General features: G+C 44.0%; 1 long non-coding RNA gene across 1 annotated transcript; it reads right to left on the reverse strand.

Annotated features, from left to right (window-relative positions):
• Positions 1–212: 212 nt before the first annotated feature.
• Positions 213–16770, reverse strand: LOC139079134 (uncharacterized). The gene is made up of 5 exons (XR_011532467.1): positions 16463–16770; positions 11438–11766; positions 11168–11277; positions 4605–7350; positions 213–1276 (listed from the first exon to the last, which is right to left on the reverse strand). It is a non-coding gene; the product is annotated as an uncharacterized lncRNA (long non-coding RNA).
• Positions 16771–22277: the final 5507 nt, after the last annotated feature.

Below are 22277 nucleotides of genomic sequence, written 5' to 3' on the forward strand. Positions count from 1 at the left end.
GTGGAAAGATAGCAAGAACCTGTGTCTTGAATGATGTTGACGGGTACCTGAACTAGTCAAACTGGAAACTTCTGATCTCTAACTTCTTATTATGCGAAGAAATAAATACCCCTGTTCTAGCCACTTTCGACGCAGCTTTCTGATCCTTGCAGCCAAAAGCATCCTAATAAGAGTGTGAACCCATCTTCAAAATGTTCAGTAATCGTGACAAGGTTTATTTTGTTTTCTGAAAAGAACAATAGCAAAGAGGGCTGTCTCTAGGATGACATTTCTGCAGCCAGGCTTTTTGCAGTTGCACTGCCTCCCTGGCAGCATGATTCCACCACGCACTCTCTCTTAACACTCTTGTTTCCAGAATGTCTGTTATTTTTCATGTGGGATTTTGGCCTGAGCCAAACCTTGTTTATACCATTAGGCTTTAACCTGCCTCATGACTATTGGGCTTCTCCTATTTCTTACGGCCTGTTTCAGAATGCTAGAGACAATTTGAAAAAAATTTAGACATTGGAAGATGGAACAAATTCTCAATATCAGCCTTATGGGTACTAATATCTATTTCCCACCAGATGGATGAGATTTCAGGGTCTGCTAAGCTCGTGATGTATACATTTGAAATTTACAAAACGTTCCCTTTGTTCCTCTGTTTGAATGAGGGCAGTAATGATATTCCTTCGCTGTATATAGTTATTAAGAGTCCTTTGCTTATGTTAAGGGGGCTTATGGAAGGTTTCAGCCAAACACAAAACCACTTATTAGGACAAATAGAGCTTTTAAAAGAATACTATACTCTCATGAATAAACTAGTTTCTGATTGGCTAGAGTTGCAATTTAGCTTTTATCAGTAATTAAGGGCAAGCCATGGAAGCAAACTCGTTAGTTGACACCAATTACAATTGGTAGACGAACTAATGAGTCCAAGAAAAAAGTTATTTATTTCTAAACTTTTGAAGCATAATTGTTGTGTAAATCGGATAGCGCACAAATCTTTTCCATACGTTTAGGTTGGTAATTGAGAAATAAAATGGTTACCAAATGTACTCTTTGTCCAGTTTTGTTCTGCAGTCGGTCTCTCTCGGGACTCTTTAAAGTGTAAGGAAAAGGTGATGTCAACAGCAACGTACTCCGGGCCAACGGAGCCGGGATTAATTAATAGAGATGAAAGGGAACACTAGGCCTTTCTTAACCATCCCCCGACGGTGCTCACAGTTAGATATTTGGTGCTCTGCAGATGACCGAACACAGTGCTGAGGATGAGGGCCAGGGCCTGGAGACTGCCCTGTATGTAAAAACAAAACAAAATAGAATGAGACTTGTCTCCCTCCTATTTCCAGCATGTAGTCTTTAAAATGAGGAACTCTCAAGAGCTTTTCCCTTTGAAGTTTAATATGTGGGGCTTTAGCTCAATATAACATTTTAAATGTGTTAAACAAATTAGTCTCTGGTTACAAAAGTTTTGAGACATTTGCAAGTTGCTGTTTAACTAAATTTAATATGTGCCGGCAAAGTTGATGGTGTAGTTGTTCATTTAGAAGAATGCACATTTGGAATGATTAATAAATAAACCAGCTTCCCATTGCTTCAACCCCTGTGTTTATTTGAAGGCAATCTACTTTAAAAAGACATTAATATTCTTAGAATTATTATTAGAATAATTGCTTTTACTCCTCTCAGAACACACATTTTTTCTCATTTCCCTTCAGCCTAGACAGCTTTTCACTCAGATATAAACTTCCCATTATTATTCCCCACCCCCCCCCCAAAATGAAGAATAGGAATTATACACTTTTCACTGAGGAATAATTAATTTGTCTCAAGTATTAGAACAGAGAATTGTAGAGTGACTTTGAATGGTAGTCTCTGAGGAGTAGCATTGTTTGTTCTCTGCAGTCTTTAATGAGCTTTAGTAAATGGCCAGGAAAAATTACCTTCTTTCTGTAATATGAGAGAGGCGAAGAATGAAGGAAGCTATAGAATCCCTAAGAGAAAAGGGAACACACACGTGCGCACACACACACACACGCATCTCCTTCACAACAGCACTCAAGTTGGTTAGGAGGACACAGTTCTCCTTTAGACATATTTGAGGACAGGAGATCTGGTTACTAAGTGCATTAAAACAGAAGCATGTCCCTAATTTGTATTGATTATTGTTATCATTACCACTGTCGAATCTGCTGGGGAAACCATGCATCGTATAATTCCATGGGGCTGGATATTTCTTACACCCGCCATGTTAAATTTCTTTCCTCTTTAATGACTGGAAGAGAATTAGGACAGGAGCTTTAACAGAAATTAGCTGTGAAGGACCTGCCCCTCCCCCTCAGGTCACGGAACTTCATAAATAGCGCCCCTGGATGGTAAACGTCCTACCCTAAAGGCAACCCCCCACTCCCAGGCCAAGTGGCTTTTACAAAGAGCCAAATCATTTCCCCCAGGTTGCCATAAACCACTGGCCTTGCCTTGTCTTCAAGAAATGGACATTTTCCATCCTAAAGTTTCTCAGGTCAAAGTGGGGATTTCACATTCATTTCAAGGTGGCCTGGAAGGTAGACTGCCCAGGAGATACCCAAAGCCAAAGAAGGGGATCTCTTCCCTTCTTCCATCCTCTCAACCTTGTGCTGGGACTTGAGGGAACCACAAGCTAGCATTCCTCTTCCTTGCCTGAGTTCTGAACCAGCTGAGAAATAACACAAAGGGACAAGGTAGGAAGGGGTCCAAACATCACTCTCAGACTGATGGAGCCGTGTGTTCGAATGTGGCTTTCACCTGTGGGCAGGTAAGCTTCATACTAGCAGATGACATAACTAGCCTGACTTCCCGAGTGGTTGGGGCCGCGCAGGCCTCTGGAGCTCAGCTGAATGCATGGCAGGGAGCAGGGCAGAGCTTAGCCCTGGGGTCCACTCTAAGAGGAGGGGGGTGGTGGCAGGCATGTCAGAATTCTCCTTTCTCACCTCAGGCATCTAGCATTCCGTGCCTGCATGGAGAGGTGGCCACTGTGGGCTCAGTCCCCTCTGTCCTTGCCTGCGCCCCCTTGGATGGAGCTCCTCTTCCTTTCCTCATCAATATCCACTGACAAACTTTATTCTAGCAGGACTCTAACTGTCCCCTTGACAAGTCTTATAAACTGGTTCTCACTAAAACTGGAAGCCTGATAGAAGCGTAATATATTACGTGCTGTCCATGAGAGGGGAAAGAAGCAAAACCCATGGGTTCAGGAGTCAAACAAACCTGTGTGAATTTCAGTTGCACTTCTTACTAGTTCTGCATCCTTGGGCAATTCCCTTAACCTCTCTGAGTCTCAGGGTCCTCGTCAATAAAATGGGGGCAATGCCATTGTTTGTGAAGACCTGTAGGTCAACGTGTGGGCACAATGCCTAACACTCAGTGAATGTGCATGTCCTGTCACATTCACATGTAAGGAGATGATAACAAGAACAATAGCTTCTAATTATATAATGCTTAGAGTTTACAAAATGCTTTAATATCACTACGACCTAAGAGCTATGAGGATTGCATGATTCTCAGAGTACCTCTCCTAAGGCGGGAATTATCTCTGTGTTGCACGTAAGGAAACTGAAGCTCAGAGAATAGAAATGACTTGCTCAAGGTCATTTAGCTGGGAATTGATAGAATTCAGATGTGAATATAAGTTCTCTGCTCCGAATCCTATTTTCTTCCTACTCATCTGATTAGTTATTAATAGGAGATTTTCTAACACTGAAAAACTAGAGACAGTATCCCTTAAATCGGAATAGGTAAACTGGCAGTCCAGGGGCTTAAGCCAGCTACCAGATATGTTTTGTTTAGCTGACAGGGTTTCCGAAAAATTTGAATTTTTTGCTGGCATTTAAAAATTGGGATATTACTTATAAATATTTGGATTTACAGCTTCTCTTAAAAACTGCAAGGCCTGGAACCTACATGCCCACGTGGCTCTACCACCTACTGATTCTGTAACCTTGAGAAAGCTACTTCTTTGCCCACCCTTGTGTAAAACGGGGATAGTGACCATATCTACCTCAGAGGGTGATTGAGAATTAGATAAGATAAGACATTCAAAATGTTTAGAACAGTCCCTGGCATGTAGGTAGGTCTCAATCGACATTAGGAGTTATTTTTATTCTACTTATTTCTGTCTGCCAACAAAATGGAAGCTGGGGAATGTTCCTGGAGACCTGCAAACTGTTCCTATATTTGAAGAAATACAAGATGGAAGTGTTGTTTTAGTCTGACATGTAAAGCCAACGCTGGTTCTTATGCAGAAAGTACAGCTTAACCCGGCGTTAATGGCTGAGCTGTTCCAGCTGAGGTTCTGAAGAAAAGATTTGTCATGTCTCACATTTATGATATTTAAAGCAAACAAGAAAAAACCTAACTCTTGAGCTGGCGTTTTGCATGGCTTTGCTAGGAAGGAAGGAATGAAAAAAGAAAAGGAGGGAAGGAGGGAAAAAAGAACTTTGCATGGTTTTGCTTAACCTAAAGAAGGAAGGAAGGGAGAGAAAGAAAGAAGGGAGGGGAGAGGAGAGAAGGGAAGAGAAAAAAAGAGAAGGAAAAGAGGAGAAAGGCAGAGAAGGTTGTTCTGAAAATCAGGGAAGATGACTTACCCATGCTGCCAGAATTCTTCAGATGCGCCAGTGCCCTCTGGTAGCAACTTGCATTTTGCTTTGTTTTGTTTTCAAAAACTTCAAAGTTTCTCCAGGCTTCATCCTCAATTAGAACAAACGTCAGTAACATGCTTGAAGAAAATTTGTTTAGAGATGTGTGTATGGTTGAAAATTGCACATTACACATGCCCCATGCATGATTTTCCACTAAATTTTTAACGATGAGCGGAGGTACATGGTTCCAGATAGACGAGTGAATCTAAATGTATATATCTGGTGCTTTGCACGTTGACATAAACACAGCTGCTTTTATACATTCGAGAACATTTGTGTTTATTTGAATGTGTGATGGGGAGGTCATCAAAATGAACGTACTCGTTGTGTTTATTTGAATCTCACATCGCTCATAAGAATACATTCCATGTTTGAACATGCAGTCAAACACCAGCTTCTCTAAAAGGCAAATCAAACCCCAAAAGGCAATTCAGTGCAAAACCCCATTAATGCTGCATTAGAGTTGAAATTCCATTCACATGAAAGCCAGAGAATTTGGAGTTAAAGGTTTTCAACAGCAATCTTACTTCTACTAGCTTGAGAGAAGTACCCGTTTCTTTCCATTACTTTATCACGGTACATATAATTTGTATTTAGTAATACAAAAAAAAAAGGAAAAACAAGCCCCGGCACTAAAGTAGAAAAAATGTTTGCAGGGTACTAAGGAACAATATGTTATTATGGTGTGAATAACATAAAGAGCACATGAGCCTTGTTGCTTCAGATTTGGGGGATGTTGCTGGCCGTGTGAGTGAAGTTAGGGTCCTCTGTCAGCAGGACTTGGGGTTGAGGATTTGGGTGATGGTTATGGTGATGGAAATGATTTGCATGCACACGTTAGTCTCGTTTCTACCAGCAAAAGGATGTTCTAATGCCATGAAGAAAGAGGCAGGTGGGCACAGATGTGGTCCATGGGTAGAGGCACCCACATGTAAGTATGCCTGCTTTAGTCCCACAGCAGAGGCGATTGCCAAACACAGCAGCCCATGATACACAATCTTTTGTGTGCTGCCAGAGGAAGGACAGCATTAAAATTCCACCCTGACACTTTGAAGCAATGCAACCTGCTACATGTGCCCCGTTCTCCACTATTGTTCTAGTTAAAAGTAAAGACCCTCTCTGTTACACCAGGGAAGATTTTCATCCCCCATATGCCACAATTGGGAAAGAGTATTTGAGTTGTCATGAACTGAGGCATCTGACATTAGAAACCTCAGTACTGGATTCACATAGCTCGTTACCTACGGTTTTCTTTGGAAAAAATATAAAAAGCAAATAAATAAACAGAAGGGAGGAAAGGGGAACACAGAACAGCAAGATGAGGTTCCTCTGGAAATTAAATAGCAGATGCAGGCGATTGAACAACAGCAAGAAAAAGTGTGTGTTTCTGTTTGGCTTATGAGAACTGACAAGATTACAGCCGATGGTGGTTTGGCTGGAGAGTAGGAATTTTATTGTACGGTATTAATTAAAGCCAGAGGGAGTGGGGTACCAGGAGCAGGAGGTGAGCCCGTGTTTCCACAGAGCCAGAGAACGCTAGGGTTTGGCCACCAGGCAAGACTTCAAATATGTGAAAAACTTTCAAAATAAAAGACATAAAAAATCTTTAAAGGCCCACGTTGTTGTCATAACAGAACATGCTTAGAATAACAGAAGGTGTCCGCTGGTTCTCCATTAGAACAACTATAAAATTCAAAACGGCTTCACTTTTTAAATTAGAGAAGATCAGATTGATTGAGACCAGAAGCAACATCTATTCCTCTTTTCCATTGTCATCGACTCTACCTATGTCTGTTTCTGTACCAGGATGCGTTTTTGTCTGCGTATAATATTATTGCTACATGGCTGTTTGTTACTCCATTCATTTTAACACTTTTTTAAAAAATGTTTCAGAAATGACAAATGGAAAAAAGGAGTTGCATTTTAAATCAAGCAACTTTCTGAGTTTTATGTGGAAAACAAGCAGGAGTATCTCAAATCTCGCCTTTGATGAGGCCCCAAAAATACAAAGAGATCAAACTCCGTGTAGACAAAAGGATTTTCCCCTGACTTTGGAGTGATATCTTGTTACTCTAACGGCTCTTGACAGCTATCATAAGAGCCTTCATTTACAGTCTTCAGAACTAAGGAAGCTAGACTCTGCCATTTTAAACCTCAGTGTCTTCCGATCAGAAACCTGCAAGGTAGACTCTCAGAGACATGGACCAAAGTAAGAGAAAACAGAATCCATTTAAGTGGAAAGGGAAGTTAAAAAACAGTATATTTGATATGATTTCATTTTCATTTTTAAAAATATAGCGTCTTTGTGCGTGTCTGTGTGTGTATCAGAAAGGATATAACAAAGGTCTTAATGGGGGACCCTTCTTTTTATTAACTGTATGTAGTATAATAATAATAAAATTATTATATTTTCTAAAATAAAACACAAATTACATTTATAATGTGAAAAAAAAATTTTTTTGAGAAAGATTAGCCCTGAGCTAACATCTGCTGCCAATCCTCCTCTTTTTGCTGAGGAAGACAGGCCCTGAGCTAACATCCATGCCCATCTTCCTCTACTTTCTATGTGGGATGCCTACCACAGCATGGCTTGCCAAGTGGTGCCATGTCGGTACCTGGGATCCCAGCCGTCGAACCCCGGGCCGCCGAACCAGAACGTGCGAACTTAACTGCTGAGCCACTGGACCAGCCCCTGGAAAATATTTTTAAAATATTTTTCATTTGTGGATATTTTCAAAGTTAGTGACATGACACCATTCATTTTCACCTCTGAAAATAATTCACTCAAGGATACAGCTCGCTGATGCTAAGGATTCTTGAACAGCATGTAGAATAAATCTCTTGGAGATCAGTACTGTTTTCATTCCTGTTTCACAGATGGGACAAGTGAGACTCCCAGTGGGGACTCCCTCGGTGTCTCGCAACAGTAAATGAAGGAGGTTGTGTGTGAACTAGGTCCTCTGTCTGCAGATGTCATGTCCTTCCCTCCCTTTAGAGGAAGATCCGCATACTATTCCATCATTTGTCAAGGTGATACTCATCTTCCCAATGGCCCAGCCAAGTAGACATTACCATTAGGCTCTATGTTAAAGAGGAAGAAACAGAAGCTCAGAGAGAGAATGACTTGACTACAGTCTTATGGCTGGAACATGGCCAAGCTGGACTTGACCAGAGCTCTGATTCTGGGCCTAGAGTTCATCCTCCTGCCTAAGGGAGGTGACCCAGGCAAGATACCCTGGATATTTCACATGTGACCACTGATTGGAGGGTCAGGACGCCATGTGATTAACTCCCACCCTGCCCCCAACCCATACTCAGTGAAAATGCCTAGATGGGAATTCTGGCTTCACTACTAACTGGCCGGGTGAACTTAGGCAAATGCTATTTACAGCTTCCCCACCTCAGTCTGCATCTGTAAAGCGGAAATAATAATAGCTCTGTCTATAGGGTTGCTTCCAGGATTAAATGGGTTAACATACATTAAATACTTAAAACAGTTCCTGGCCACTGGAAAGTATTCCATAACTCTCAATTATTACTATTATTAACATAAGGGGATAATCTGTGTCACTTACCTTAAATAAAAGGAATTTATAAATAAAAATAAAAACATGTTATTAAATGATTGCTATAAACTGTGGTCAGCTGGAGTCTCTGAGGATGAGGCCTCCCCTCTCTTAAAAAAAGACACCTACTAAATTATTAAAAAGGTGTTAAAGACACATAGCAACAATTGAGATAGTCTGCTGAATTAATTAGGAAGATCGAAAGAGAATTTTAAATGGAATAATTTTCTCACTAAGGGAAGCAATATACCTTAATATCTGTGTCCACGAACCACCCAAAATCACCTTCAATACTCTGTCCCACCCTTAAGATACAGTGATAAACTGTGCTGGCTAATATGGAAGCTGGACTAACAGGACAATGTGTGGACTGTCTCAAGGATGGGAGTGCTAAGCTGGTTAGTCAGACATACAATATTGGGTCTTATTCTTCTGGTTTCAAGGGGTTAAAAGTTCAGGCCTTTGGGGAAGATCTCCAGCTCGCCAGCAGTGTGTCAAGGTGTGGTGCACACGAGCAGCAACCCCCTCTCTCCCTCCTCCCCTCTGTCCCCCTCTCCTTAAAAGCTCTCTCTGCTTCCCACAGGCTTCCCGGCCCAGGGCTAATACCCAGTGCAAGGTGAGCCAGCTCCCTGCTGTGCGCTGAGAACAAGCTCACTTTGCCTCTCCTGTCCCCTTGTTATTGCCCACTGTGAAGTGGATCGACCTTTGTGGCATCATAGCAGGAAGCTCCCAAACAGGAGTCTGGGTGCTGAGGGAGCAATGAGCAACCCTTGAAGCCTCCTGCAGCCTGAGGCTATTTGGACCTAGACAGATCAGTGGGGTCAGCCTTCCTCTTTCCTCCCATGTGGGCCAGCCCAGCATTCCTAATCTCCCTGGACTGCAGAGAGGACACAGTGCTGGCTCGTCATAAAGTACAAGTGCCCCTTCCATTTCCTCTTCTCTCTCATTCTCTGTTTCGCCTCAGAATGAGGCTGAGTGGCACCCAAGAAGAATTTCTGGGTCCCTGAATATAATATCATACAATCCCATCCCACTCTCACCCCACCCCTATGTTAAACAATAACCAGCTGACACTTTCAGAGGAATTTCCAGAGGCAGTGGGTAGCCCAAAGGTTTGTCGCTGACAATGGGAACATCAGGCCCACCGGCAGGTTGCTGTAGGAGACACTTGTGGGGTGGCTTCATTCCAGAGTGTGAGTTTTTGGGGCGATTTTGGTGGAAGGCTTCCTGAGGAGGCATTTGTGGTGGATTCTTTCCTTTGTTACCTGCTCTGTGACTCAGATGGGAGGACGATCAAAGCTGGAACAGAGCAGTCTAGAAGAAGAACCCTGGGCCTAGCCATGTGCCTGGCCAGCACCTGTCCTCATTAGAGTGAGGTCTTCGAAAGTCTTTGTCAGTAAAGAGAAACCCATTCAGTTTTTTATAAAAGTTTTTTCTTTCTATTCAAAATGAAAATAGCTTTATTGAGTTCCTCAGAAATGATAAATAGTTTTACAATCTAGATTATGTACTAAAGAATGTCAATGAAAGTATTGGCACTGCTTTTAGCAGATACGTCTGGGGGTATTTGAGAACAGTGTGTCTCTGTTGATTTAAAACATTGTCATGCCTTCCCACTGTCCTTGGGGTGAAGATCAGAGCCCACGGCATGCCCTCCTCCAGCCTCGTGTCCACTCTGCCCCTCCCGCCTGTATCACTGAAGCTGGGATTATTAGTTCATTCCCTTTGAAGTATCGTCACGTGGGCGCCTCTCCATTTCCTGGTCGCACTGGGCTGGGTTCTGCGTTGTGGGCCTCCTCTCTGAAGGTCAAGGATCCCCCTTCAGCTCAGCTGATCAGGCAAGGGAGTCCTACAACCTGAAGAAACCTAGTTGTGGCCACAGCTGGGTTGACACTACATTCAGAGGGCTCTTCTCCCAGACCTGTCACGAGTGATTCTGGAAAGCGCTTTCCCTGTATTTTCCCTTTACATCTCTTCTTGAATGGAAATTAGGCCCAGGCATTAGAAAGGCAGGGAGGCTTAGGCTGCCAGAGAGGTGGCTTTGCACCACCCCAGGGACCTAGATGCCGCTCACACCCAGCACTGTCCCTCTGCCTGTCCTTGTTAACTTCCAGGCCAACAAAGTGACAAAGGCAGGAGCTGGCACCTTACATACTGCCCACAACTTCACTAGAGACTTCTCCCCAAGATGAGCAAGCAGAGCACCTCAAACCCTCGCTCCCCAGAAGTGGAACCCCATCAGTGTCCCCCTTTTACCACAGGGGTGCTATGAAAAATTGCCACTTGGCCGCCCGCCCAACATCTGTCTCCCAGCAACTCCTTTTGTTATCCGGCTGCTGGACTCAGGCACAATGAGAAACTGCATCTCTGGAAGTTTGAAAATCTAATTTGTGCTACTCTTGTTAAATGATGGTAACTTCTAACCACTGAATCGGAACTCATTAACAGGGCGGCATTAAGGAGTCGCTGCTGCATTTGAAATCCATTTCTAGGGGGAGTCTGAGTGCCGTCTGGGACTTTCTCATGGGGTCATTGAAGTCACTACCTTTAGAAAACAAAGTATTCTATACAACACCTCAAGGTCCCTGCCTGCTTTCTTTTAGGTATTTAACAGAGAATTATATAAGCTCCAATAACTCAATTAATTAAGAGTAAAATGAAGACGGTGACTTCGTATTTCTTTGGTCAGTGAAAATTTTAACATTCTCATAACCCTTTTCATTCTCTCCTCTCTTTGTGAATGCTAATAGAAAAATCCTTTTAAAACGGTATTTTGTTAGCAGGGGATATGCCGACACTCTGCAGTACCTTCACACAGATCGCTGCTCACATCATTCAGATGTTGAAAATTTTAAATGAAATCAATACTGGGCTATTCACGTCAACAGCACTATCCCCGGCAATGTGAAAAAACATAGAGAAATTGCAACCCACGCGACTTACCCAGCGCTATTTTCATTACAGGTCGTCAATTAAATTATTTCTACAATACAGTATCCGTCCACAGAATGTTACGCAATATTCATGCACGTTACTTCAGCTACACAGAATCCCTGGAAAATAAATGAGGGCGGGCAGGAGAACCTAAGAGATCCAGTAAAATAAGAAGGGGTTTACAATAAGTCCTGTCAAAATTGCCCCCAAGATGATGCTTTTGTTATCACTTAAGAAACAGCAATGTCTTCATTCTCGTGGTTTGAAATGATTCCATACCATACGAAGGAGGTCTCCCAGAGCCATTTCTTGGAACAGTTCACCACGCAGGTTTGGAGGAATTTTGAACTTGGAGCCTGAATCAAGTTGGCCTCATTTGCAATAGACTGAGCTGACGGGCCCCAGCTTCTGAGATGCTGGCGTGTCACTAGTTCCCTCGATTCAGTAACAGTAGCCAGACAGAGAACCAGAGAGTCCGTTACCGGTCAAGTCCTCAGTAGGTCTTCACTGATGGCTCCCCAGGAGTTCTGCAGCCCCAACGCCCCTGGCACCGAGAAGAGGAAAGCAGCGGATGGCCCTGGAATCAGTGATCCAGCCAAGATGCATCCCTGCAGGAGGATAAACGGATTGAACCAGTAATTTCTGTCTCTGCCTGTCCTGATAGGAACCTGGGAGGGCAGAGGAGCGGGGGGAAGGGAAAATCCACCAGCCTGGAGCAGGGAGGCAGGAGCTAAGCCCACCCTGAGAAGAAAACAAGGAAAACACCCACATAAGGAGATGAGGGCAGAAAGAAGAAAAGTGCGCTAAGTACGCCAAGTGCCTAGGAATTGTCCTCACCCAAGAGGGCCACGCTGGAAGCAATCTGCAATGGAAGGCCTGCTCCTCCTCCTCTGGAGCCTGGAATTGTCAGCTCTTGTTCTGCGCATGGGGATTGCTAGGGGCTGGGAAATGGCCCAATCCTTCTCCACAAAGCCTGCTGCTCCCTGTGCCTCTGGCTTATAAGCCACTGGCCACGAGCCACAGGGCACCCATTGGAAGGCCAACTCTGGTACTTTCTCAGCAATGTGGCCACAGGTATATGGCTAGGTCAAGCTACATAATCTCTTTAGGTCTATTCCTCCTCCTGAAAAGGCAGGACTGAACCAGACAACACTTTGGATCAGATGTCCCTGAGACTGACATTGAGCTCTGCAGGCCAGGGCCATAACCTGCTGCTCCCGATCACTGCCCCTCCCACTGGACTGGTACTTTCCACAGGGGACCCCAGGCGTGCATGTTGAGAGTAGCTGGCACTGCCTCCCTTAAGAAGCCTGGCTGTCTTATTGAGTGCTTGTCATCTAAGACCTCCTTTAATCCTCCTGGGAACTTCCTGGGGCATTATTATTTATGTCCCCATTTTATAGACCAGAAAAGTGAGGTACAGGGTAACTAACTGCTCACAGACACCAAGCTAGTCCCTAGCAGAGCTAGAATTGAAATCTGGGTCCGTGGGCCCCAAAGGCAGAGCTTTTAGCAGCCTGAGTACGCTGCCGCTCTGCCTTTGAATGGAAAAAATGTGAGGATGAAGTTTCTTCTTTGGCAGGGTGGCCTTCAACCACCAGCCGGAAATCCAGTAGGATTCTTCTCCGGGCACAATCAGGAAGCAGAGGGCCCCCCCGGGACACCCCTCCTCACCACCCATCTTCTCCATCTTCCTTTCCCTTATGCCTCATCTAGGACCCTCCGCTTTATCCCGGTCATCTATGTCCCAGCCCTCTTTGATGACACAGTCCTCTCGCCACACTCTACCCACACCTGTATCACAGTTAGAAGACATCACTTGCAGGTCCCAATCCTTCTAGGCTTTGCCATCTGAAAACAAAGCATGCCGAGGGGTGCTGGGAGAATGGATAGAGCCTTTGACAGTGTATGCCATGTCTCCATCAATTTAGAACACTTTAGAAGACAATGCTCTTAATCTGAAACCATAGGTCAGATTTTCTGGGCCCCAGGGAAGGTCATTTGAAGGAGACTTGGGAGAGAAGCAAGTCTGGTACATCTGCTACCGTCCCATCAATGACAGAGGGCCACTCTCGTCACTCACAGGACTCACATAGCCTAACCCGGGGACTTGAGGGCACATTGCAGCAATGGAAACACACCGAGGGAGGGAGCCTTCAGTCGGGAAAGCTGTTGGTGGTTTGAGCAGTGGAGGTAGAGAGTAGGAACAGATGAAGCAGGAGGCGGCCTGGCTCCATTTCTAAATCACCGTGGAGCCCACAGTTCTGCCGCTTTGTTTTTCAATTCAATTCACCAAAAAATTTTTAAGAATTTGTATGCACAAGGTCCTGGTCTTGCATCTGGAGACATGGAGATGAATAAGACATAGTCTCTGACCCTGAGAACCACAGAGTCTAGTGGGAGAAACAGACACAAGGAGAAGTAGCCACGATACAAAGGGAGTGGTGGTTAGGACTAAACTGAGATGCAGACACACGGGGCTGGGGCTCAGAGGTCAGCCGCTGATCTGGCCGGCGGAGGAACTTGCAGACAAAGGCATCTGAACTGGGCTTTGAGAATAAGAAACGCAAAAGCCTTGTCACTCTTTGAACACTTGAAACAGACTCAGCTTTTGACATGTATTACTCCAGAGAATCATGGCAGCACTGTGAGGGGGGCCTGACGCCCACTTTACACACGAGGAAGCCAAGCCTCAGAGAGGGTGAGCAGCTCAGCTGAGGCACAGCCCAGGCGAGAGCCAAACCAAGGCTCTGTCTCCAGAGCTCGGAGCACAGAGACCAAGAGAATAGCAGGAGCAAAGGCCCTGAGGTTAGAAAGTGCATGGCGGGTTTGGGAGGGGAAGGCGAGCAAGTTTGCTATGGCTGAAGTTTCCCGGGTGTGGCTTGGGATGGGGGCATGATGTGGAGAGGGTTGAGACAGTGTCACCTGGTAGAAGAGGAGGGCCTCTGCAGCCCGCTGCATGGGCTTATGTCTGGTTCTACCACTTCCAGCTGTGGAACCTCACATAAGTTGCTCACCTTTCTATGCCTCAGTTTCCTCATCCATCAAAGGGGGATAATACATAGCACCCCCCTCATAGAGTTGTTGGGGGAATAAATGAGCTAGCACATATAATATCACAGGACAGGGCTGGCGCATAGTCAATGCTATCTGAGATTATTATTATTATCATTACCATTATTATTGAGAGAGGCAGTGTAGACTCTGGCTTAGAGGGTGCATTTTGGAGCCAGCCGGCCTAGTTCAAACCCTGGCTCCACCACTTAGTGACTTGTGACCTTGGTCAATCTACGTCACATTTTTGGGCCTCAGTTTGCTCGGCTCTAAAATAGGACAATAGTGCCTGTCTCATAAGACTGTCAGAAGGCCTCAAGGAGACACCGTTTGCAAAAACAGCAAGACTGGCTCCACATTCGAAGTTATTTCCTGAATCATGCTCTCACTTCTACTCTGTTGGCTTGCTGGTTATAGGCTGAAAAGTTTCTTTGCATTCAGTTGTGCAAGTGTCCTCATGGGAAATTCAATAAAAAGTTCAGCAAAAGAACTGTAAATTCTTAATTGTGAGGGATTAATAAGGCTTTATTATGGTAAATTTACCTCACGCATGATTTAATAGGTCAAAACTACATTTTGTAATTAAAAACCTAAGAAATCATGCACACTGAGGCTTATAACACACATTTTAGTCTGAAACAGCTAACTCAGGAAACCATAAAGACAAAGTAGTGTATACAAATCATGGCTTGGGAAGAGATGAGGTTTAGGAGGCAAGGCGAGCTATCTGGGGATTTATATCAGGCCCCTCAATAGGGGTTCTCAACCCCTTGACAGGTGAACTGTTCAACCAGCCCCATTTTACAGATAATGGGTCCAAAGCAAAAGGAAAACAAACGCATGAAATAGTGGCCCCACCAATGTTGACGCCCAGCCTCAGTTTTCAAGTTGGTACCCAGCCTCCTGCCTTCCCACAGTCGCTTGAGCAAAGACTTCAAAAGAGATGCTAACCCTACATGCCTGCATTTGAACCTGCAGATCTGGCCTCAATTTATATTAGAGCTATGCATCCTTTTTGCTTAAGTGGTGAGACAGGAAAAACTGCAGTGAAGTTCTAGAAGATTCTCAAGGTACCACAGAGCATATTTCAATCAGAAGACAGCACTGCGTAGTGGTTAGGTAGACAGACAGACCTGGGATGGAGGCTGATGCGCTGCTGGGTGGGACCTGGAGCAAATCCCGTCAGCTCTCTGAGCTATGTGCAAAAGTTTCTTCTTTTGTAAAATGAACGTAATAATAGTTCCTCCCTCTTAGAGCTGTTTGGAGGACTGAATAACATTGCAAAGCCCTGTGCCTGGCACACAGTAAAGGGTCAGGAGGAAGGGGATGGAGAGAGGAAAACCCTAAAATCTGCATTACTCTTTGTCTTGTCCTGAATCACAAAGACATTTTCTCTTCTGAAAAAGAGACGCCTTTTCTGAGTTAGAAAACAATAATTTAAAAATTCAACAAGTTATCTAATAAGTTTTGCTCTTTGGCATGAAGTTTAGAATTTCACTTAATATCGTGCCTGGCATTTCTCTTCAAATTGGAAAAGTTTGTGTCTAAGTTATTTTTGGAAAGAAAAATGAAGCAATAGGTTAATTGATTTGAAAGCTTTGGCTGTAAAACACCTGCAAGTTGGCTTTCTACTTGTTTTGGTTTTAAATCATATTTAGAAGCATATATTTACGTGTTTATGTGTATATAGGTTTTATGTATATTTATGTGTCTAGTTTGATGTCATGGAGTTTCAATTTCTTTGTTCATATGCAAACAAGAAGAGAAACCCTCCCCCACTATAATTGCCCTGGGGTCATGGGTACGAAGCCCCCGTGAGATCTTGCGCAGCCCCTTGATTTCAGCCCTGGGAACAGCCATCCCTGGTGATAGGGAGGAAATAGGCCTCCATTTGTTTGACAAGGCTTCCAGAAGCAAGAGTTGCTCACTGGAGCATCGCCATCTCTCCTTCCCCACCTCTCCCCTTACTCCTGGTCCCCAGAAGAAGAGGTTGAAACCAGCCCAGTTCACGGTGGCCTTTCACTCTCTGCTCTCATCCTCTGAGCTGGGTCCTGCCTGCAGGCAAGAGGCAGGTTTCTTGTTGTCCTCAGGAAGTTGTCCACATGTATCCTCGCCTCCTGCCCTGGTCGCTGGGTGGTGAGGAACAGACCGTCCGGCTCATGGTTGAGAGGACAGCTCTTCTCTGCACTGCCAGCAGACCATGTAGCAATGGTTAGAACTTCCATTCCAAGATAAATAAAGATTTCTTACCTCTTGGGCATTCTGTATGTGGTTAGATGAGACCGGCCGAATGGGCTCCAATCACGGCCTCAGTTTTGGAGTCTGCCACCCAGGAGTTAAAGCAATTGGATTAATTAATAAGCCAAGAGCCTCAGAAAACTAAAACCTATAAATAGAAAAAAAGAATTTGGGGCTGAATGGGCTTCCTGCAGCAGTGTCCTTGCTAAATAAATGCTAGCCTCGTTCCTTTTTCTTCATGAAGGGTGGGAAAACGTTTTCCATGCAAGAGTGAGAAGGGAGTCCTTGTCATCAGAACCATCCATGAGTTCTGTGTGCACTGAATGCTTCTCTTTAGAATTCAGGCCTGAGTACCACACAGGTGTTTCTTCCAGAGCTGAGAGTGTCCTGCCCACGGCCCCCAACATGCGCCGCCCCCGGCCTTGAACGTTCACTGGGTTTCAACTGGAATCTGGCTACTCTTTGGCACTGCCGCAATTATATTGGTCAAGGCCTGTGTTCTTGACAAAGAAAACATTCCTCTAACTCAACCTGAGTAATCCTTAATGAGTCCTTGTATCTTGTGATAAATTTCATAATTATTCAGCCCCTACCACTAACACCGAAATTCATCAGTCAAAGCAAATTAGCCGAGATTCATTAGAATAAGACATCTAGTAGGCACATGTACTTTATTAGCCTCTTACACCAATAGTTTTAATTAGGTACATATTTCACAGCTCTCGAGCTACTCCAGTGAAGGGCTGCCTTTATCTCTTTTATTTACAGTAACAAGCTATCAAACAAACACCACCATAATTAAACTTGGATATAAAAAAACTTGTTTTATTAATGGCAGCTTATTCGAGCCTTGGATTTCTGAAAACTGCACTAGACAGATATTTTTATTAATTAAATAAATACTATTCAATTAAACTGAAAAGATGGGGTGATGTGCGACGGGGCTGTGATCTGGAGTCAACAGAGAGCTTCTCTTCTTCCTTCCTTGCTGATGGTTTCCTCTATCTCACCTTCAGTAGGGGAAAAAAAATCTCTTCATCAGATATTTTAGTGATGAGAAAAGTGATTAAAATCCAGAACATTTTTAAATTATTAATAAGAAATTTAAATGATGTTATAAAAAAGGGAAATACAGGAGAAAATGTTACACATTCATGGAATTTGGGCTTATGCATAATAAACAGTCGAAAACACTTTACTCAGAATACTATCCAAATTAAAGAGGCAAGAAGCGGGGCCACACGCTTGCCTACGAGGGAGTCAATAAATGACAAATGGCGCCATCTGCTGGTCCTCCAGTTAAACACTGAATTCAGAGCCCGGTCGTCAGAGGCATCGGTTTCTTAGGTTGTCAAAAAAAAGTATGACAAAACTCTGTGCCTACTGATACTTTCATATGGTTAGACAAGATATAACCCTGTAAGAAAGGCAAAACTTGAGCTTAACTCTAAAAGTCTCATCCAGAGGCTTCAGACACGACAATGTTTGGGAGAGAGATTGCTAATCTTTCTGGTCTCTTAAGCATCAGTATGAGTTGAGCTCTCTCACAGCCAAATCCTCAAAAAACAACAGGGTATGACAAAAAACTGCAAAGTGCACGTTCACCTTGGGGACTGATGTTGCCTCATGCCTTTGAACCCAGAGTTCCTGATTACTATACCAAAGAGAACAAAATTCTGGGAAGGGACCACGTGCTCTTTCTTGAAGATACGGTGACACCATCTCCATCATCCTCCAGTTCTTCCCTGGAATGTTTTTTTTTTTTTCCTTTCCCACCTTGCTCTTAGTTGTTTGTGTCTCTAGAGTGAATATAAAGTTCCTCACTCCTCAGCTCTGAAGAGCTGGTGTGAAACCAATGAAATAACATTTTAATTTAAATGAGCTATATTGATTAACTAAACCGGTTTATACAAATCATTGAACAAAAATATATGTGCAATAAGCTTTGAATTCATCTTTTAAAATTCAAATCCTCAAAAAGAGAAAAACTATCCATGATCCCAACTTCTGCCAAGAGTCTCCCTCTTTTTAAGCTGGACCAGCTAAATCGGTCCTTCAGAGGCCATCATACCTGCAAATTGAAAATCTACATTTCCAGACACACAGTCACTGGGACCTTTATCCTTGGCCACATTTTGGAGTAAGATGTAAAATTAGATCATTTTTAAGATTCCTTTATTGTTGTTATAATATTGCCCATAAGCAACAGATAGCAGGGGAAATAATTTACATTTTTATAGGATATTTAAGAGGTTATTGCGAATAAAAATGTTATTAACAAAATTTGAGTAGATTTGTATTGCTTCTGCCCTTTCTGTGAGGTGAGACTCAGAAAGCCTCTTCCACTGGGACTGCTGTGTGGAGGGAGAAGTTATCCCAGCTACAGGCTGCCAGATTAAAATGTGGGTTACTCACATAGTGTGGAGTGAGTGTGTGTGTGTGTGTGCGCGCGTGTGTGTGTGTGAATTCCCCAAGTTCATCTTCTCTGGGGCTTAAATCTCCTGTGAAAAGAGAAAACAGCTTGGAGAAGCTTCCAGCTATGGGGAATCACCTACTCCTGAAATATTCCTTATTGTGAGCAAATAGTCCATTTCAACTCCACAGTTTCCCTGCCAGGGTTCTGCCTTCCTGAATGGCCTTCAGCTTTGGATGGGGTCCATATGGACGGGCCGCCTGTGGTCCACCATTTCACAGCCTTGGCCCTGGCCCTGACCATCAGGACTCTGCTTTTCTCAGCTTGCTCTTTGGTGTCACAGATCTTTCGCAGCCCTGGGGACTCTGAAGAGCCAGTGCATCTTGTCTCCAATCAACAAGATCCATACACCTCTTTGTGCTCTTCCTTACGTCTCTTGCTGCTTAGTGACCCCTCATACTACCATCACCTGCTCAGGCACTTCGAGGTGGCCCTGCCTCATCTCAGACTGGAAAGAGTAGACAGAAGTGAGGTCAGTGGATTCCACTTACATGGAGGAGATGGGAAATAGGGAAGGAGGCTGACGTGCATTAAACACCCATTATGTGCCAGGCTCTGGATCCAGTGCTTTGACCATATCTCATTGAAGCTTCACAACAATCCTATATAAATGAGATATCATCTGTGTTTTTTTATAGATTTGGAGACTGACGCTCAGAGAGGTTGGGACAATTTCCCGACATCACATGAGCACTGACATGCAGAGGTGAGATCTGATCCAAAGCCCTTGCTGTTTTCATGGCACCACGTTGCCTCCTCAAAGCAAGGCTCAGCAGCAAGAACTGCTTCCAGCACAGAACCTGCTCAGAGGCCCAGGAGACCCCCTGTCCAGCCTCACCAGATGGCCTCTCCATTGCCTTTGGTGTGGCCGACTACTTCCTCCCGGTAACGCTCTCCCTGCCACCTCTTATCTCTCTGCCTGCTCCATCTCCAGCTCTCCCCTCAAATGGTCCTTGAACATGAACAGTCCAGAGTTACAATCTCAGTCTCTACCCCTCCACTCTGCACCCTTTCCCTGAGTCACCTCCTCTGCCCACAGGGATCTAATAGCCAGACAGCCCTCCCAGACCTGCAGCTCCAGCTCTGATCCTTTGCCTGATCTTCTCACTCATTTACCAAATTCCTGCTAAGCCTCCGTATTTGGGCATCCCACAGGCACCTCAGACTCAACATGTTCAGAATAGGTTATCTTCCCCCAAACTGCGCCTCCCTACGTGTTGCTCATCTCAGTCAGCGGCATCCCAGCACCTGTCCCCCAGGCCAGAAAGTTGAAGTCATTCTGCTGCCCTGTTAGTCACACAGTTCATCATCCTGCCTCCTAAATACATCTTAGATCCCGTGTCCTTCTATCTGCCCTTGGTGACACTACCCACTTCCTACCATAGCCAGCTCCCTCTCTGTCTATAGCAACAGCTTCCCAACTGGAGCTCTGACTCCAGACTGGCCTTCTCAAATCTTCCCTCCACAGAATCATCAAAGCAATTTTTCTGAAACGCAAACCTTTCTACGACAGCCTATATTTTCCAGAACTCTCTTGATTGCTAGTGACTAAAACCAATCCCTAACTGACTTATGCAAAAGCGAGAATTATCAGTTATTATAACTCAGAAAGTGGATCCAGGTGTTCAGAAGGCGAAGACAGGAGTCCATCTGTCTTTCCCTCTCAGCTCTGCTCTCCTGTAGCTTGGTGAAAAGATGGCCACTAGGAGATCCAGGCATACATGCTAGCAGCTTAGCAACCTCAGCAGAGAGAATCTTGTTCCAAAGAGTTCCGGTGTAATCCCAGATTGATCCCCATATGGTCCATTTTGGGTCCCATGTTAACGTAAGCTAATCCTTGTGGCCCAGAGGATGAAGTGCTGTTTGCTCGGGTGCCTGTCACACGCCTGCCACCCGTGAACTTCACCTGATCCACAGGAACGGAGATGGCTCTTACCAGAAAAAGGGAAATGGATTCTGAGCATCCACTAACCTCCCCTTTGAAACTTTTCAATATTAGGATGGCTATTACCCCCAAAACAGAAAATAACAAATGTTAGCGAGGATGTGGCGAAATTGGAACCTTTGTGTACTGTTGGTGGGAATATAAAATGCTGCAGCTGCTGTGGAAGACAGGATGGCAGGTCCTCAAAAAATTAAACATAGAATTACCATATGACCCAGAAATCCCACTTCTGGGTATATACCCAAAAGAATTGAAAGCAGGGTCTCAAAAAGATATTTCTATACCCATGTTCATAGAGCATTCTTTGCAATAGCCCAAAAGGTGGGAATAAACCAAATGTCCATCAATGGGTGAATAGATAAATAAAATGTGGCATATACATATAATCGAATATTACTCAGCCTTAAAAAGAAATGAAATTCTGCAATATGCAACAACATGAATAAACCTTAAAAATATTATGCAAAGTGAAATAAGCCAGACCTAAGAGGAAATACTGTATGAACGCACTTACATGAGGTATGTAGAAAAGTCAAATTTGTAGAGAAAGAAAGTAGAATAGTGGTTACCAGGAGCTGGGGGAAGGGGAATGGGGGGCTATTATTTAATTGGTAGAGACTTTTAGTTTGGGATGATGGAAAAGTTCTGGAGATGCATAGTGGCGATGTTTGCACAACAAAATGAATGTTCTTAAGGCCACTGGATTATACACTTATCAAGGGTTAAAATGGTGAATTTTATATTATATGTATTTTATCTCAATGAGAAAAAAAAAACCTTTCAACAGCTCCCCATCACTTTCTGGATCAAGTCTGAGCTCCTAACATCCTATCAAAGGTCCTTTTGGACCCAACTCCTACCCACTTCTCCAACTTATGCTGCCCTCCCTACCTCACCCTAAAAGGGCACTTCACATGGTCTTCCCTCTGTACATGTCTGTTTCCTAATTTCCTCTTCTTACAAGGACATCAGTTATATTAGCTTACGACCCACTCTGATCACCTCATTTTAACTTAATTATGTCTTCAAAGAGCCCATATCCAAACACAGCCTGCAGAACTCTCCATCATGATGGAAATGTTCTCTATCTGTGCTGTCCAATATGGTAGCCACCAGCCACATGTGGTCATTGGGCACTTGAAATATGGCTAGTGTAACTACGGAACTGAATTTCATTTTAATTCATTTAAATTTAAATAACCATGTGTGGTTGGTGACTACTCTATTGGACAGTGTAGTTCAGAAACATAGACTCATGTCAGGTTATTTGACAACCCTGTGGCTTTGCTCATTCTCTTCCTTCATCTGGGATGTCCTCCTCTCCACTTTTTGTTCTCAAATCCTTGGATAAATATGGAAACCTCCAGGAGAGTGGAGTTGGGAAGGACTCCTAGGCACGGGTATCATGG

Source organism: Equus przewalskii, chromosome 24 (assembly GCF_037783145.1).
Source record: "Equus przewalskii isolate Varuska chromosome 24, EquPr2, whole genome shotgun sequence".
In the NCBI taxonomy this organism is placed as follows: Eukaryota; Metazoa; Chordata; class Mammalia; order Perissodactyla; family Equidae; genus Equus; species Equus przewalskii.